General features: G+C 44.6%; 1 protein-coding gene across 1 annotated transcript in view; it reads left to right on the plus strand.

Annotated features, from left to right (window-relative positions):
• The window catches only part of LOC138570271 (zinc finger protein 84-like), a 91,505-nt gene that overhangs the window by 58,426 nt on the left and 15,014 nt on the right, over positions 1–18,065 (plus strand). The gene's annotated exons all lie outside the window — the stretch shown is intronic.

Consider the following 18,065-nt stretch of genomic DNA (forward strand, 5'->3'; position numbering starts at 1 on the left):
TGAAAACTACAGAGATCAATCTACCTTACTGGCCCTAATTCAATCTAAATTAATATATGCTGAGAACTACATTGATGGCACTAAAAAAAGGAGATCCCGAGAAAAAGAATCAGAAAATATCATCTTCAAGACACTAATTGTTCTTATGGAGGATGCGTGGGACGATACAAGAGCCTTTTTACACTGTTTCAGTGACACCATCACCTTACTTACCGGATGCCAGCAAATACCCTGTCCAGACTGCAAATAAGAGTACATCAACAGAAAAAGTGGATATAGGGCTAAGGCCTTCAGAGGACCGAAGAAAGGCAAATGAGGATGTCAATCTGAGTAAGAAAGCTGAAACTGTGACTAAAAAAGTGACAGTCATTATTGACAGGCAAGAAGCCGCAACATCTGACAAGAGAAATGAGCGAAAACAGGGAGAATCTTCGGAGAACTGCAAAACAGCACAGGTTGTTCACTATAACGACTGCCCAAAACAAAACAAGGATATTTTACCTTTGTTCAACGTGGAAAGTACAAACGATACAAAAAGGCAAGAAATGGGAGCAAGGCCAAAGCAACCTTTAGAAAAGCAAAACAAAAGACAAAAGGTGGCTTCGGAGAATCCAAACAAAAAGACTAAAATCTTGCCAAATCAAAAATGAGTGACACATGAAGGAACACGACAGTTCATTCGAAACTTGAAACCATTAGGAAAAGAGACAACGACTCTGAGTCCAAAAACAAATGCAAACAAAGAGAAAGAAGAGGTCTTAGAAAAAAAGAAACAAGAACGAGAATACATCAGAGATGTTGCGCCAGAAACGATGGAAGAAAGCTCCATAAGTGATTGCAATGATCAAGAAGCACTACTACTCTTGTCAGTCTACAAGAGTGAAAGCTCATGAGAGATAGAGGAGCAGGAAGTCGAAGAAAAAGCGTACAGGAAAAATAGCTCAACGAACGAAGAACCTGAATGTATGGAAATAACATCACTGATCTTTCGTACACTACAAGATAAAAGAGACCAGCTAGAGGCAAAGAAGGAAATAGAAAAAAAAATGCAATCTATTTAAAGCGATGATAGATCATTCAAACCAAGACAGAGAAAGAAGGAAAAAACATTCCACCAGGAGCTTGCAACCAAAAGAAGCCCAGAAACAAGGGGGAAAGAAAGACACAAGGTGTGATAAGAACAAACGGGAGCCAGAGGAAAACAAGAGCAATACATATAAACTACTAATGGAGAGAGTCTTAAGAGCAAATGACGGCTTGGTCCTGAATAGATCAAACTTAATGAAGCTACTGCAGAATGTGCCACAACTGAGAGTCATCGAATCTGCATTCATCTAAACTCAAAGGCATTAATGAACCTAGTATGGTTGGCCGTGGATGAACTCCAAGTACTTGGCTTTGATATTAAAATGGAAGGATCACATCAGAGCGAACAAGAAACGAAACAGAATGTACCAAAGAAAAAGAGCCCTGAAAAATCAAAGTAGTTATCTGAGTAGTTAAATGCAGAGGAAACTGATAATAGACCTATAAGGTTCTCTCCAACAGTGCTACAGGGGCCAACTGCACTCCGCATGAGAATCAAAGGTAATGAGGAGACGATGTCAGATGTACAAAAAAACATGGTTGAAGCAATGGAAACAAAAATTGATATGGAAAAACCATGGGACTGGCTAGCAGAAACACTGGCCACAAAAATAAAATGCTAGACCGAATGCCGAGAGCCACCAGAAACAACTCGATTTGCATCTTGGAATACACAGGGATTTCATCATCTAATTGAAACGTTAAATGAGGACGTGCTGACGGCTCATATCATCTGCATTCAAGAGCGCTGGCTACAAAAATTCCCATATATACATGGGGCCTCATGTTTCCAGAACAAAGCCTATGCAGGAAAAAAAGACAGACCCCCTGCAGGCCTTTGAACAATTATAAAGAACAACTATAGCGGAAACATAGTACGCACAATACCGCTATCTCCTCTGATACAAATAATAATCATGCAACAGGAAGCAAATGGAAGAAATAAACAAAAGGAACAAAAAACCCAAATAATGTTCAATCTATATTGGAACATAAAAGCCAAGGATGGAGAAGTGCAAGTGGAAACAGTCACTAAATATATAGGTATGTTGAGATATGAATACCAAAGTCCGGCCATAATTTTGTGTGGAGATCTAAATATAGACTGCATCAACAGGAAAAATGCACAGGTAAATACCACAAGTCATAACCGACAAAAACAGTCTAGATCCCAAAAATGGCTGATTTAGATGAAGACCCGTGCCCTCTTACAAGTAAACGGAAATGTAAATGGAGATCTAGAGGGCAATTCCACATGGGCATTCCACAACGCAAAAGCAACACTGGACTATTTCTCTGTCGATTGTGAAACCTTTGGCAGAATGACCTCCCTGAAAATTGTACCAACAACAAGCAGTGATCACAGAATCCTAATTCTCTCATGTCTAGTCCCAGCTACACATCAAAAAAGTGATAGGGAACCAAGAAAAACACGGACAACTGAAGTCAATGTGAATACTGGTCTAAACAGATTGAGATTGCAAACACAATCAATCCCAACACTAGTAAAATCAATAGAGAAATGGGAAACAACAACAGAAAATGATGTGGAGTATGAAGTTTGCCTCACAATGTTTAGAGAAGCCAATGGAACAAACAGAAGGGACACAAAAACTATGACACACACATTTGACTCTGAAATAGGGGAAAAAAATGTCAGCTAGCAAGAGACTTGAGAGCTTTGAAAAAACAGGACATTGACTGTGTGAAAACTAAACGAAAGGCATTAAAAAAAGTATATCGTAACTGGGCCAAATCACACAGAGCATTAATCTTTCAAAAGGACTCAGAAAATATGCTGATGGCAATCCGCAACAAAAATGCCAAATTTCTGTGGACTCTGTTAAATCAAAAAGTCAAGCCTCAAGGCGAAGAACTACTTAACCCTATTCACGAAGCAAAATGGAAGCAATACCTTCAAGAGATATATAACTGTGAGGCCATGGAAGATGCTTTAACACAAGAAATAACCAATGAAATTGGATGGGCTATCAAATTCAAGAAAAGCGAAACTTTGCTACTGATCTCAAAAGCAAGCAGATCGAGAGCACCAGGGCCCGATGGCCTTACAAATGAAATACTAAAGCAGGCCCCAGAAGTATGGGCAGATATGTGTCTAGTACTCTTCATTAGAATTGTAAATAGAGGACAGATACCGGAATCATGGACAACATCGATAACCATTCCCATACATAAAAAAGGAGACAGGGCGTGTCCCGAGAATTACCGCCCGATATCTCTTCTGGACGTGATTGGCAAACTTATTGCTGGTATACTCCTAAAAAGATTAAAAGAATGGTTACTAAGCTCAGGGAATTACGATCACAGGCAAGCAGGGTTTGTAGAAAACGTAGACTGTAGTCTAAATCTACTAATTCTCAACCTACTAAAAGCAAAAACCATTCAAGAAAACCAAAAACTGTTTATTGCCTCAATAGACATGGCCGCAGCCTTTGACAGAGTAGAACAAAAACTCTGTGGTCAAAGATGACAGAAAAAGGCTGCCTGCCAGATATGATAAAAGCCATCAAAGCTCTGCACACAAATACATGGATGCGAGTGAGATTGGACCAAAAAGGAAATCTATCCGGTGCAATCTTAACAAAGAGAGGGCTAAAACAAGGGTGCCCGCTAGCATCCATACTTTATAACTTCTACGTCTTGGAAGTGAAAGAGTGTTTAAAACCGTCGAGAGCGTGCTCGCCAAAAATAGGTGAAACCAAAATAGGTCATCTCCTATATGCAGACGACCTAATAGTGATGGACACAACTCCAATCGGCTTACAGCTAAAATTGGAAGCTCTGATCACATATGTGAAAGAAATCAAACAAAAAATCAATCCAGAAAAATCAGCAATAATGATAATGAAAAAGCCAGGTCCAATGGCAAAAAGAGCATTCAGCCAGGTCCAACGGCATAGAGACAAAAAAGCAATAACAATAGTGAAAAGTACAGAATATTTGGGAGCGATCTTAAGTGCTAACTGGAGTGAACAGCCCTGGATTGACCATCTCCAGCACAAAACAGATCAATTAACAGCACAGTCCTTAATACTGAAAAGCAAGTTTTGCAAATTCTCAATACATCCAATCGTGGAATTCTACAATGCAAAAGTAATTCCATCTATTACATACGCAGGCGAGACAGCCCTGTGAATCCTTTGGAAAACCTGGGACAGACTTGAGGCCAGGTTCTGGCACAAAATCTTGAGAAACACGTCCTGTGTACCAATGAGTATAATACGATATGAACTGGGACTACAATCAATGCAAGTCCGAATTGTCTGGAAAGCTCTTGCCACTTGAAGAAAGATAATCTTGTTCAACTGTCCACCACAATACTCAATATTGAAAAGAGTAATAGAAAAAATGCCTTTATGGCCACTAGTTGAATGGAAGATGAAATGCAAGGATATATTGCAAAACATAAGTGTGACAACTGAAGCACTGTGCAAACAGCCAAAGAAAGTCAAAACACTCCTGTTGTCTGTGTCTTGGGCAGAAACAGAACGTCTTTGTCAGCCAAGATCACCAGATCTCCACAGACTTTTCCAGGAGACCTAAAAAAAAGCGCACACCAAACCATAGAGATCTAGTAATGTGCTTCCTGAATATCTTAAGAACAAAAACTAATGTGTTGAAATATGGCCTGGTAAAGGAAAAAGGATGTCGTTTGTGTAAACAAGACGAAGAATCAACACAACATCTAATTTTGTTTTGTCCAGAACTACGTACAGAAAGGGGACGCCTGTTACAACCAATATTAATGCCAATTTGTGATCTAGACCTGGTCAGCGGTGTATGACGAGCCACATCGAAAAACTACAAGAGGCTTGGGAATGTTTCTGGAAATAATGCTAAAGAGACTGGACCAAGCTTAAAAAAAGAACAATCGAATAATAGACCTGTTAAACCGGAATTCTATTAGGCAAAAGTGAAACGCACAGCCAAACCAGGACTGAAATTGATGAAGGAAAAGAAAAACAGGAAGTGTTTGTGAAAGTGGGAACATTTCTTTTAAAAGCAAAAGTTTGTATTTTTTACGCTGAATGCTTTAATAAAATAAAATAATAACTGGGTGAAATCGCCTCCTAGATTTAAAAGACAACGAGGCGGAGTGAAGACAATTCCTTCCCTTCCCTCTTTTAGTGTTTTGAATCTAGGTTACTCTTTTTGATTTTTTTGTTAACCTCTTAAAGGATTAGACACCCTCCCTTCTCAATTCCAAAGCTGCTTCCACGAATTTCAGTACGGCCAACAGCAAGGCAATGTTTTCTCCAATTATGAACAGGGTCCAACAGTTCTCTATGGACAGTGATTTCAAACCTTGTATAACATCCTCCATGTACATCATTCTTATACTTGATAGTCCTGAACATTCCAGAATCAAGTGGTTGACAGTCTCGACTATCTGAAGATTGCCACAGAACCTGCAATGCCTACCCTTTTGCCCTATTTGTCTTCTGGTGACTAAAACCTCTCGAGTAGGTAGCACATGTAGCCTTTGTCTAATGAAGATGTCTTGATAGTGTGGGGATGGGAATTTACTAAGATAGGCCGGGAGTTGATTGACTGATCTCTGTTCCAAGGGCATACTCAAGGAAAGTTTGTAAGACAGCCTTCGCTCCTGTGTCCTGTTCCAGGAACCTCTTCTTTACCTTATCTGGCGTTTCTAGTAGGGTGTACCTGGTTTCATCGAGAGTTATTAGCTTTGCCTCACAATTATTCTTCCAGGTGCCTACTACCGAATCAGCCTCTTTTCTTCCTTCATTATTCATGATCTTAATTGGGATTGAGGGTTCCACTTCGACACACTTCCTAAAGAGAGCCAGGGACCTCTATCCAATGATCGAGGAGATGGACTGTAGCCCCAGTTCGTATCTTATAGCTACGATTGGCACGGATTTGGGGAGATTTAATACCCACTTCCAATATAGGCCTTCCAGAACCTCACAGAAATGCGTAGGGATATTCATGGCAGTCTCTGCTCCATAGGCCAGAATTGGAGTCACCTTTTTGCCTATAGAAGGTTAGGATTGGGAGCAATGAGGATGTCCCATATCTCAGATGTATCGTAAGGGCCTGTGTTGCCAGCCTTTTGCATGACATCCACTGCATTTCGATAGAGCTCAAGTGAATGGGGATCCCCAAGTAAGTTATTTCCTTAACACATTCTATGTGCTCGTTCCCAATCACCCATCTAAATCTGAGAGCTTTCTTTCTTTTCTCAAGTGGCCAGACCATAATCTTTGTCTTTTTAGTGTTAATACGGAGATCATTATATTTTAAATAGGCTATTAGCTGGTTTAGTCTTCTCTGACTTCTCTCACTCTGATCAATAATTAACAGATCATTCGCATACATGACCCAGGGGACCTTTTGGCCATAGATTTTAGGTGGGAAAGCCTTCACATTCATCTGACTATTGTCATATCTGAGATGTACAAATTAAACAGGATAGGGACAAACGGGCAGCCTTGTTTCAAACCTCTATATGTTGGTATTTTCTCAGAAAGGACTCCATCCATAGACAGTCTCACCTGGATCTCTGTACCAATATATAATTCTCTAATGACCATTAATAGATCAGGAGGACAATCCCATGCGCTTGTAGGCCGCCACCTGCCTGGAGTGAGCGCTCCTTGTTTAGTTTCCTCACCGACCGGCTGGGGTGATGCCGTATTGAAGAGTTGAGAATTGTTCCATACATTAGATCTGCCGGAGGGATGTCTGTGGAGCTATGTCCGGTCACCCGGTAGTTTTGCAAAAACCGGTACAGGTCCACCCTCCACTGACAGTTCTGGGCTTTTTCTATTGAATAACACCTTGTTTATAGTTCTCATGAACCGTTCGGCGTCCCCATTTGCTTGTGGCCACCTTGTTGTAATGTGAAGGCGAATGTGTTGATCATCCATGTGCTTTGTCAGTTCTCTTTCTTCAAATTGCGGCCCATTGTCGGTCTTGATGTATTTCGACAGTCCATGTGTAGGAAACATCTTTTCCAGACCTGGGATCACCGCCTCTGCCACTGTTGACTGTATGATCTCCACTTCGTGGTATCGTGAGTAGTCATCTATGGCGACCAATAGGTATGTTCTTTCCTGCACCGTGCAGAAATAAATGCTGATCGCTTCCGATCGCACTGAGCCGCATTTCACAGACTGTATTGGCTCCAGCCTCGGGGGTGCACTGGTCACTTGGCAGGGGTGGCATGATTCAATGACACTCTCTACCTTTGCATCTATTTGGGGAAAACACACCCTGTGTTGTATCCTCGCCTTGGTTCTCACCATCCCTTGATGTCCCTTATGTGCCAAGGTAATTATTCATCCTGTAGGCTGGTAGGGATGAGGATGTCTGTGCCTTTTAGGATGAACCCCTCACTTGTGATGGAGAGTTCCTGGTGAACCGCAAACGTCCCTGTTAAAAAGTGATGCTGATGGCTTTGGGTTTCATTGTACTGACAATTTGGCAAATGTGTTCTTCTGTCTCATACTTCCTTGACCTCAACTGGTGTCGCAGCCCTCAGGTCCCTGGATACGAAATCCGCCAGGTTGTGTGCTCCTGCTTGGTACACCAGGTCGAAATCATACTGCTAGAGGTGTAGGAGCCATTTGCCAATCCTGGCCGGCGGGTGAGGTGATGATCCAGTGAATATTGGCAGTAGTGGCTTGTGGTCCGTGTACGCCTTGAACATCCGCCCATAGAGGTAAAGGTGGAAATGTCTGCAACCCCATAAGACTGCAAAGGCCTCCTTTTCTACGTGCCAATATCTCTGTTCTGTTGGTGTCAGGGCATGTGACGTGTAAGCAATTGGCTTCATTTCTCCCGTGTGCAGTGGTGTACCAGGATTGCTCCCAGTCCAACAAGGCTGGCATCCACATATAGTTCTGTCTGTAGTGTGGTTTCGAAGTATGCCAGGGTGGTGTTTCTTTAATGTGTTCGAATGCTTCTTGGCAGCGTGTGTTCCATTCCCACTTAGTGCTCGATTTGGTCAACTCCTTCAGGGGTTTCGATATGGCGGCCAAGTTCAGTATGAATCTGCCACAGTAGGTCGCCATCGCTAGGAAGCTGTGCACCTCTGTGGGTGGTGTTGCTCCCTTGATATCTGCGACTTTGAGCTGGTCGGCCGCCACCCCTTTATTGTTGGACACGCAGCCAAAAAAGTGATCTCCTCCTTCAGGAATTTACACTTCTCCTTGTGAATGGTGAGTCCCACCATTTCCATCCTATCGAGTACCATTTCCAGTCTGCTCAGGTGTTCTTTTCTGGCGCTGGCGTGCAGAAGGATGTCATCACTGACGTTTAGCACCCCTGGTATACCTTGAATGACCTCCTGGATTGCTTGCTGGTACACTTCCGGCCGCTGAGGATATGCCGAAGCTCAGCCTCTTGTATCAAGGTGGGTCGAGAATGTTGTGATGTATCTCGATTCACGGTGCAATTTCAACTGGTGGTATCCAACGTTGAGGTCCAAATTGAAGAAGAAACCGGAACTTGTGAGATCCGTTACAATTTCGTCCAATGTCTGGGTGATGTGTCGTTCTCTTATTATGGCCGCGTTCGGCAGGCGCGTGTCGATACAGATCCACACCTTTCCCAGTTGTTTTTTTTTTTTCCGTAACCACCATAGGTGATACCCACAGCGTTGGGCCTGACACAGGCTCTATGATGCCTGTTTCTTCAAGTTCTTGTAGCTCCTTGGCAACTAGCTCCCGCATGTGGAACGGCATCCTCTTGTGTCGTACCGCTCTGGGTTGCACTGTTGGGTCAATGTACAGTTTGCCCAACTTTCCTTTAAGGCATCCTATGCCCGTACAAGACTGGGGTGTTTCTTTAGTAGGTCACTGATTTAATTTGAGTCTGTAATGTCACATATTCACTTTATCAGTCCCAGATCTTCTGCAGACTCCCAACTGAATAGGCATTCTATGCCCGCGTTGACAACATATACTTTGGATTTGATCTCCTTGTCTTCCCTGCTGAGCGTTGTTCTGAACCGTTCTATGACAAGCAGTGGCGTTTTGGAGCCATACGCGAATAGCAGAGTGTCTGTGTATTTCAGTTTTGGCTGGGTTTGCACTTGCTTGAACATTTTGACTGGCATGATGTTTACAGAGGTTCCTGTGTTAACTGTCATGATGGTTTCCTGCCCATAAACATGTATGCAGCACCTGGGTCTCCTCTTCTTCTTCGGTGTTCCGTTGCCTTGTTCCAGGGCCGAGATGAGGTGGATTTTGCCCTTTCTCCAAGTTCGTCCGGACTCAACTGCTGCCAACACCCAATCATGTTCATCCCTGATTCTTCTGTAGATGAGTTATCCCAAGTCGCAACGAGGCGGGTATCCGCCTGCTTCTTCTTCCTGATGTATGGTTTTGGCGGTTAGGTTTTGTTTTGTTGGGGTGGGCCTGAAGATCGACACACGTGTGCGTAGTGATCTCTGTGGCTGCAAGCCCCGCACGTGGTGCCTTGAGACGGGCAGTTTCTTTTCCCATGGCTTGCACACCATCCACATTCATTCAGCCAAGGGGTTCTTGAATGTCGCCTTGGGGCTGTGTGAGGTTTGCTGTTTTCTTCCCTGGCTGCCGGGCGGTTCTTGATTTGTGCCACTGTTGTGGGTGGGGCAAGTTGTACATTTTGTAGAGTGGTGCCCATGTGAGCCAATATTCTTGAAAGGGGGATGCCTTTTTCGCTCAGAGTTCATGCCATTAATGACCTGGCGTCTGATCTCTTTTTCCATGAGTCTAGTGTGGTACGCATCAAGGGCCTCATCCTCTGTCTGGTGTGTGGTTCAAATGTTGAATGTCTCATAGTCTTGGTTCAGCTGTGGCATGAAATAGGATGTATACTAATTGACCTTTTCATAATTGATCCCGGGAGAATTGACCTTTTGAGACCCGAGTAATCTGCAGCTGAAATATCAGCTTGTACTTTAGTATATCGCTGCAATAAGGTGAAAAAAATGAAGAAATTGTTGTTAATAATTGTCTTCTGTATCATAACTGCTATTTTAATGTTTTATATCGTATAAAACTATTGTAAAGTTGATTTATCAGCTATAATCAATAAAAAAAAAGAATTGACCTTTCACAATTGATCATGAAATGAAGGTCAATTAGGACATATATGCGTGGGAAATCCCCCGCAACTCACCACTCAATCCAAAACCCCCTGCAACCCCCGACCCAAACTCATTATATTATTTATTACCCCAAAACTACCCCACACATATATCTAAAAGTAAAATAAAGGTAAAGGTCAATTGTGCAGAAGGTCAATTGAGTAACACCATGAAATGTGCTGTTAGTGCGTCCTTAGCTGAACGGTATGCATCTGTGCCATCTCGCATGGCTAAGGAGTTGAAAATGTGCAGCATGTCATCCCCACATTCAGTAACAGGGAAGACCTAATTTGTCTCAGCGTAGTTACGTCCTTACAGGCCATTGCCATCTCAAATGTTTGTATCCAGGTCATCCATCTAGGCCCAATCGATGAGGGGTCTGTGTAGGGGTGAAACGGGCCCAATGCTGCTGTAGTGCCACCTTGAATGCATGCTGTTGCGGGAGAGGTGAGTGATGACACTATTCTCGCGGGGGTGCCTGGCCTAGGTGTAAGCGCCCTCTGCCATGTTTTCCCTCTTTGTATTCCCTGTCACTGTGTGGCTGGGTGGTAGCTGGGGCAGCCCTCTCACCTGCTAAATAGTTGCTTTAGTGGATCCAGTGTTCTGTCGCTACAAGACATGTGTGCTGCATGGATGGGTTCATGTAGACCCCTCATGGATCTGGATGATGTACCCATGTTGCTTGTTGCTGCCTTTGGCAGCGTGGTTCCAAAAATTGTCTTTCTGCTTTTTTTGTCATTGAAGGAAAAAAATGATTGTGCGTGCGCAATTCGCATAGTGCCCTTGTCACCAGTGTTAGGTATTAGCTGGAGCTCCCAATTGAGGCAAGGGAGATCTGGTGCGCCATGTATGGGCCTTCGGGCCGTGGCACAGGCAAATTAGACACATGCACACAGTGTGATGGTTAGCGGGGAACTGCCCGTGCCCTTCCGGCTCTTTAATTACTGTACATCATGTCCTGTATGCGCAGTGACGTGACGCGGACACAACATCCATGATGCAGCATACTGGGGGTGCCATCTTGGAATGGGCAATACTGGCCCGAAATGCGATGTGATACATGCGCATCCCGGACCAAATGGACCAGCGTCTCTGAGGTCACATGACAACACCATATTCACTTACACACATGTCTAGAACATGAACTAACTTCAAGAACAATACACAGACATTAATACTATTCTTAGGTTCTAAGGAACACCACATTGTGCCCTGGTCATGCTTGCATGGAAACATTTTGCTCAAAAACGTACTGGTTTTGATTGCACAGTATTCTGCACTCATATCGAAAACTTAGACACACTGCGGAAATGGCCTTTAACAGCCCGCCATCGTGAGCTAAGTCAGGCCTGAATGAACCGACAGCCTCAGCTCAGGCCATGGGTGGTTAAATGTCATGTTCACCATCCTGGCAGGGCATGGTAGCCATTCGCACCACAGGGTTCGTACGGGATTCGAATGTTTATCACAATTTTTCATCGGGATATCTGTGCTGCTAGCGCAGTTGATCTCCCGATGAAAAATGGAGAAGAAAAAGGTGGGCATCGACATGTCCCTTTTCCATGTCTATGGCAGCGGCCAGATGGGAGGATTTCCGGGGCCGGAGAGCAATACTCTGGTCCCGCAGCTAAGTGGAGGGGTGGGGATGCCACAGGGAGAGGCTCACTGTTGCCTACTTGCATTAAAAAAAAGGAAACAAAAAAGCGCCACCCGGAATAGTGCCTCAGGTGGCTTGGACAGCGGGCAGGGATTCTGTATTCTCGCCCGCTGTTTCAGCCACCTGATTGGCTGAGCACCCTTTCTTGGGTGCGGATGACTCTGGCTCTGTTAGCACAGTCTCTGGTTCTTTCTTTTCCCTATTCCATGTTCCCCTGCACTGACTATCCCTATCTTTACCAGTTCATCTTTGCTTTGCATTCCCAGATCCCCCATCTTGATGTGAATAGCCTAGTCCCTCATTCTCTGTTGGACACTTATGCTTGCTCTGTTATGTGATGGGTCAGAAATGTGAGTTGGACAACTGTTCGATAATTTTTCAACATATGCCATTTTATTAAATCATAAATGTTGTCAAACGCCTCACTATGCCTACTCTGATGAGGATTTCCCTGCCTATAAAACCTAAAGGAAAACACTCAAACATAGGATATCTGCTCCTCACACTTAAACATCAAATACATAAAGAAATATATGGCAATTCATAGTAACATCAATACTGATATTCACAGCCTCTCTTGGTAACCTGGGTGAACACCCTTCCCCAGGTTTCAATGTAAATTCAACTCTATTGTTCGACAGAAAGGAAACCAGGAAATCCAGGGTTGTAATACAATCTCAATTCAATTATTGGCAACTTCATTGTCAAAGTAAAGTTTTGATAACTAAAGTTCAAACAACAGAAAAGCTTCTCTTCTTGTTGAAATACACGTTTTTCCACTTCATCAAAATAGCATCAATGTCCTTCCCACCCTCGATGCTTTGCCACAACTTCCAGTTGTCCAAGAAGAAATACCACAGTTCTTTGTTAGATTAAAGTAAATACAACTTCTGCAAATTGTAATGAAACACAGTTCTTAGTTAAAAGGGAAAAGGGTGTAAGTGCTTGGGTTGTTGAGTGCTACACGGCCTGGGGGCAAATTGGGAGTAAGTGCGAACCTTCAGGGTGTAGGGTGTGCTAAGGTAAGTGCTGAGGGTAGGCAGGAGCTGGTACGATTGGGTGTGGGAGGTCAAGGGCCTGAGGATGCATAAGGGCCACGGACTCCATTTCAGAGCAACTGTGGGATTAGCAGAGGAGACTAGAAGGGAAGGAGGAGGTAAAGAGGAAAGACTTGAGGAGCTTTCGGAATTTAGGAAAGTCCTGCTCAAGGCACAGAGGCAGGGGGAGGCTGTACCATAGGAGGGAGCCAGCTGAGGAAAGCAACCGACCACCTGCCCTCTTTTTAGAAAAACGCTTTACACACAGAGAATTGGTGCCAGAGGGAGAGTATTTAGTAAGATAAAGTTGAAGATAGTGTTGTCCCCTTTGAGAAGGAAGAGCTGAACTTGGCAATGTCCTGAGTGTGAGGGAGGAAGGAGAGAGAGGAGTCAAATATGACTCCAAGGTTTCTGGATATTTAAGAAGGAACAGGGGAAGAGCCCAAGGAAGAATGCCAGAGTGAAGGCGTTGGGGCAGAGATCGTTGCAGGTGCACCAGGACTGGATGGCAGATAAGTAGTGAGGGATGATGGAGGGTGCCAGAGGGTCACCATGAAATTTTAAAAAGAGCTGTGTGTCGTCTGCGTAACACTGAAAGTTGGAGGAGTAAGAGGAGCTGAGGCATGCAAGCTGAGCAAGGTAGATGTTAAAGAGCCAAGGGGAGAGGATAGGACCAGGGGGAGAGGCTAGAACCCTAGGACACACCACAGGTGGAGAAGGAAGTAGGAGAGTAAAAGGTGCCCAGGATGACTTCTACTTTAGCAACTCTCAACTTTGAGCAACGTCTACAAGAGTTCACCATGAGGGTCTACTGCTCTGCCTCATAGTATTCCAATGTCAATTTGTGGAACTGAATTATCAAATCTACTGACAACTGAATTCACCACCACAGCTTCAGTACTTTGTGACTTTAAACAGTGTTCAGATATGACAAGATTCACTTTCTGGTACTTCCACACTTTCAAGTAAGCAAGGCACTCTTCCTCTGAATATTCTTTTTCCAGAGGGGCACCCTCTTAGCCCCTCGTGTCTGTCTGCAACAACAACACCCCAGAATTTCCTTTAGGACACACTTCTCTCTTCAGGTAATTCATGCACATATAAGGGTGTCCCTAATTATAAGGGTGCCCGTAATCACGCTCACACCAGAGTAAATTCACTCCTCTAGGGAAGTAAGGCCAATAGTCTATCTTGCAAGGATAACAAGTTTAATCTTTACAGAAATTAGGATGGTAGCAAAGAACTTTGCACCCTGAATGGCCTGCTTCTGTCCCTCATCCGTTCCTTTTTCCTGCCAGTGTGATGCCAGGCAGGGTTATATACCCCTGGCTTGCTGCAGTTGTGTCACTGGATACGTGCCATGGCTCCATCCCAAACCGTCCTGCTTCCATACAAGGGATGCTCCAAAGTCTTCCTTTCTTCATTGTCAGCGATTTTTGTCAGGACATGCTACTTTACATTTGCTAGCCTATGCAAACATATACTGTAGCTCCTGTTTTTTTAAATCATTTTGCTACCTATGAACATTTATATATAAAAAAAAATTCCCGTCATTCTCTCCATATTCCACTCATTCTACTCATGTTTTTATCTGGTCCTGTAATTTCCCTTAAACCTTATTTATATAATTCTGCATGTTGTTCATCGAGCCTTAGCCTGCATGGGCTTTTTGACAGACAGCAAACAGCTGGGGAGTCACTTTGTGCTGGCAGTGCTAGCACGAACACTGCAGAAACCTGTAGTATATTTTAGCACAGTCTGCATTCTTCCCGGCAGAGAGCTTGCCGTGCTTTAAGATTTTAAAGATGAATAGGATTTGATATTTACAAATGTATTCAGCTAATAGTTAATTGCACCTTATATTTAAATAAAAACTGCCTTCATTTAGTGCCTACACATGTCTGTGTATATGATTATATTTGCCTGAGAGAGCTTTCCCAGTGCCCCACCTTCCACCTGGTTCCTTGTAGTGCCTAGAAGAAGTCAACAGAAGTCTTGCCTAATTCTATAGTGCTTGTGGGCGCGGGAAGACCCTAGTTCCTTCCCAACACATACTCTTCTCTTAGGCAATGCTGATGTTCTATTTGGCTCAACGGTAATATTAAGATAATGCTTTGGCTCTGGGAAAGGCTGGTTTCAATCTCAATTGGGGCAATACCTTGTTCACTCTTGGCGTGGGCAATGCTCTTGTTAACTGCTTCAACAAAGAATCAGAGGCCACTCTTTATTAGGCACACGTGACCACTTAAAACCACAAGTTTTAAGTTCAACAATAGTGTTTCACTACGTTTCCTCTTTACGCGAGTGCTACAATAAAAGTGTTCCATTGTTAGGTGATCAACTTAGCATCACTTTCGCTTATTTTGCTGGATACTGTTGCCGGCAGTGTTCGCGCAAGGAATCAGAACGCTCAGTCAGACTCACTGACTTCTTTTTTTAATTTCTTGACGGGCTGCACAACTTCCACGATTTCTGGCATCATTTGGGACCCACACCTTTCCTTGCTGATGGCATCTCCATTCCAGCCACACAATTAAAGAGCCCTTCTCACTCCTGAAACCCTCGGCTCCACAGCAACTTCTCGCCATGGTCTACAACACGCTTCCTGCTGTGCAATCTCTGAAATTAGGCTCACATGGGGAAAAGCGGTCTTCCTTCACTCCTTCCGCTGCATAGATCTGCACATCAGACCTTGGGGGAACAGGACCATCTTAGGACAAGCTGGTGAAATCTGCTATATCAGAGTCCCGGCATCCCTTTGGTTATCCCACATTTTCCTGGATTTCCAACACTGTGCCTTCTTCCTTCTGCTTCTGCTGCACACACCCCAGTTCCAGCTCCTTCTAATGCCCTGAACCCGGGGGTGGGGGAGGGCTTTAAGCCTCTCAGATTATCTCAGCAGTGAGCTGTTAGAATTAATTGCCTGACTACTGCTATTGCATTGCTCTTCAGCCCTCTTCCACATCCCAGTACTTATGTGATTATGGGACATGTAGACCCCAACAGCAGAATTAGACTTTCTGACCTCTTCTGTTTGGTAAACAGCCATTAAACGTGTGGGGTTATGGGGATAGTTAAAGAGGGGGGATTCCCAGATTTCCTGGCCTGCCACCCATGTGATCCTTCAGCAGATCACCATCCCCAGGGTCGGGATCAGGAAGCGACTGCCTTTCCCTGGCCACATGAGAAGCGTCCCAGGCCAGGTTTCTGGGTGGGTGGGAGGGGTCATCATTACTGATTCATCACAGCACAGTCTCTGGTTCTCTTCTGTTCCCTATTTCATGTTCCCTGCACTGGCTATCACTATCCTTACCAGTTCATCTTTGCTTTGCATTCCCAGATACCCCATCTTGAAATGGCTAGCCTGGTCTCTCCTTCTCTGTTGGACGCTGACTCTTGCACTTTTGGAAGTGGCAGCCTTACAGCTACCTGGAAACTGTTCATATGGGTTCCCTTGCGGCTTCCCAGTGCCGTGCCCTTTTCCATGTGAACTGTAACTCCCAATAAACGCTTAATTTCCTGGGTGCTTTGTCGCTCTGAAACTCTTGCTGCTAATGTTGATTGTTTTGTGACCTTACAATGTTGCATGCTTTGCCTTGTGAAGCGTTAGTACTACAAATTCCCATAAACACATTTCCTCTCTATGCACGTTTTATGCTCCTTTGGGGAATGTCTGGACATCTACATCCAGCATGCACCTGTGTTTGGCTTCCTTTCAATTTTTCAGCATTTCTTATTCATTTCCCTCCCTGTGCAACTTTTGCCCTCCATTGGGACAGTAACCAAAAAAGTGATGGGTGGAAGGTTTTGAATACATCTGAACCTCTGGCACATTTCTGGGCAACCTTCCACACCACAGTTTTTTAGCCCATCTGTGCCATTGCAAAAGGGGTCCAGCCATATGCAAATCAGTCTGGTACTGTCACCAACGGCAGCAGCCAGGCCCAGGCCCCTCCTTATGGAAACCCCAGACATGTTTCGCCTTTTTGGGCCTCATAAGTGAGGTGCAGCTTGGTTCCCTGTGGTGCAGCGAGCAAGGGACCCATGTCTGGGCATACCCTTTCTCACACAGGTAGACAAACTATAACCAAAAAGTGATGGGTGGAAGTTTTGGAATAAATATGAACCACTGGCACGTCTCTGGGCAACCTTCCACTCCACCGTTTATTTTTGCCTGTGTGCGCCATTGCAAAAGGTGTCCAGCCATATCAGTCATGAACTGTCACCAATGGGAGCAGCCCTGCTCGAACGGCTAGGCCAGGTCTCCCCTGCACTTCTCTGTTCCATTGAGACGGTGTGTGCATTGAAACTCCAGTACTGTGCTTCTTCTCTTGCCCCTCCTCTCTGTGCACTATAGAGCCAGTCAGCTGACCAGAAAAAACAATGACCCACTGACTGGTTGGCCATTTCTCAGACCTCAGTGGCCACACTTCACTGCAGTGTGATAATCCTGTCTTTGGGCCAGTGGCATCACACCTTTGCTTTCTCTAGGCCCAATCGATGAGGGGTCTGTGTAGGGGTGAAACGGGCCCAATGCTGCTGTAGTGCCACTGACTGGTTGGCCATTTCTCAGACCTCAGTGGCCACACTTCACTGCATTGTGATAATCCTGTCTTTGGGCCAGTGGCATCACACCTTTGCTTTCTCTAGGCCCAATCGATGAGGGGTCTGTGTAGGGGTGAAACGGGCCCAATGCTGCTGTAGTGCCACCTTGAATGCATGCTGTTGCGGGAGAGGTGAGTGATGACACTATTCTCGCGGGGGTGTCTGGCCTAGGTGGAAGTGCCCTCTGCCATGTTTTCCCTCTTTGTATTCCCTGTCACTGTGTGGCTGGGTGGTAGCTGGGGCAGCCCTCTCACCTGCTAAATAGTTGCTTTAGTGGATCCAGTGTTCTGTCGCTACAAGACATGTGTGCTGCATGGATGGGTTCATGTAGACCCCTCATGGATCTGGATGATGTACCCATGTTGCTTGTTGCTGCCTTTGGCAGCGTGGTTCCAAAAATTGTCTTTCTGCTTTTTTTGTCATCGAAGGAAAAAAATGATTGTGCGTGCGCAATTCGCATCGTGCCCTTGTCACCAGTGTTAGGTATTAGCTGGAGCTCCCAATTGAGGCAAGGGAGATCTGGTGCGCCATGTATGGGCCTTCGGGCCGTGGCACAGGC

The sequence above is a fragment of the Ambystoma mexicanum genome, chromosome 2q (assembly GCF_040938575.1).
Source record: "Ambystoma mexicanum isolate Mex_15411 chromosome 2q, UKY_AmexF1_1, whole genome shotgun sequence".
In the NCBI taxonomy this organism is placed as follows: Eukaryota; Metazoa; Chordata; class Amphibia; order Caudata; family Ambystomatidae; genus Ambystoma; species Ambystoma mexicanum.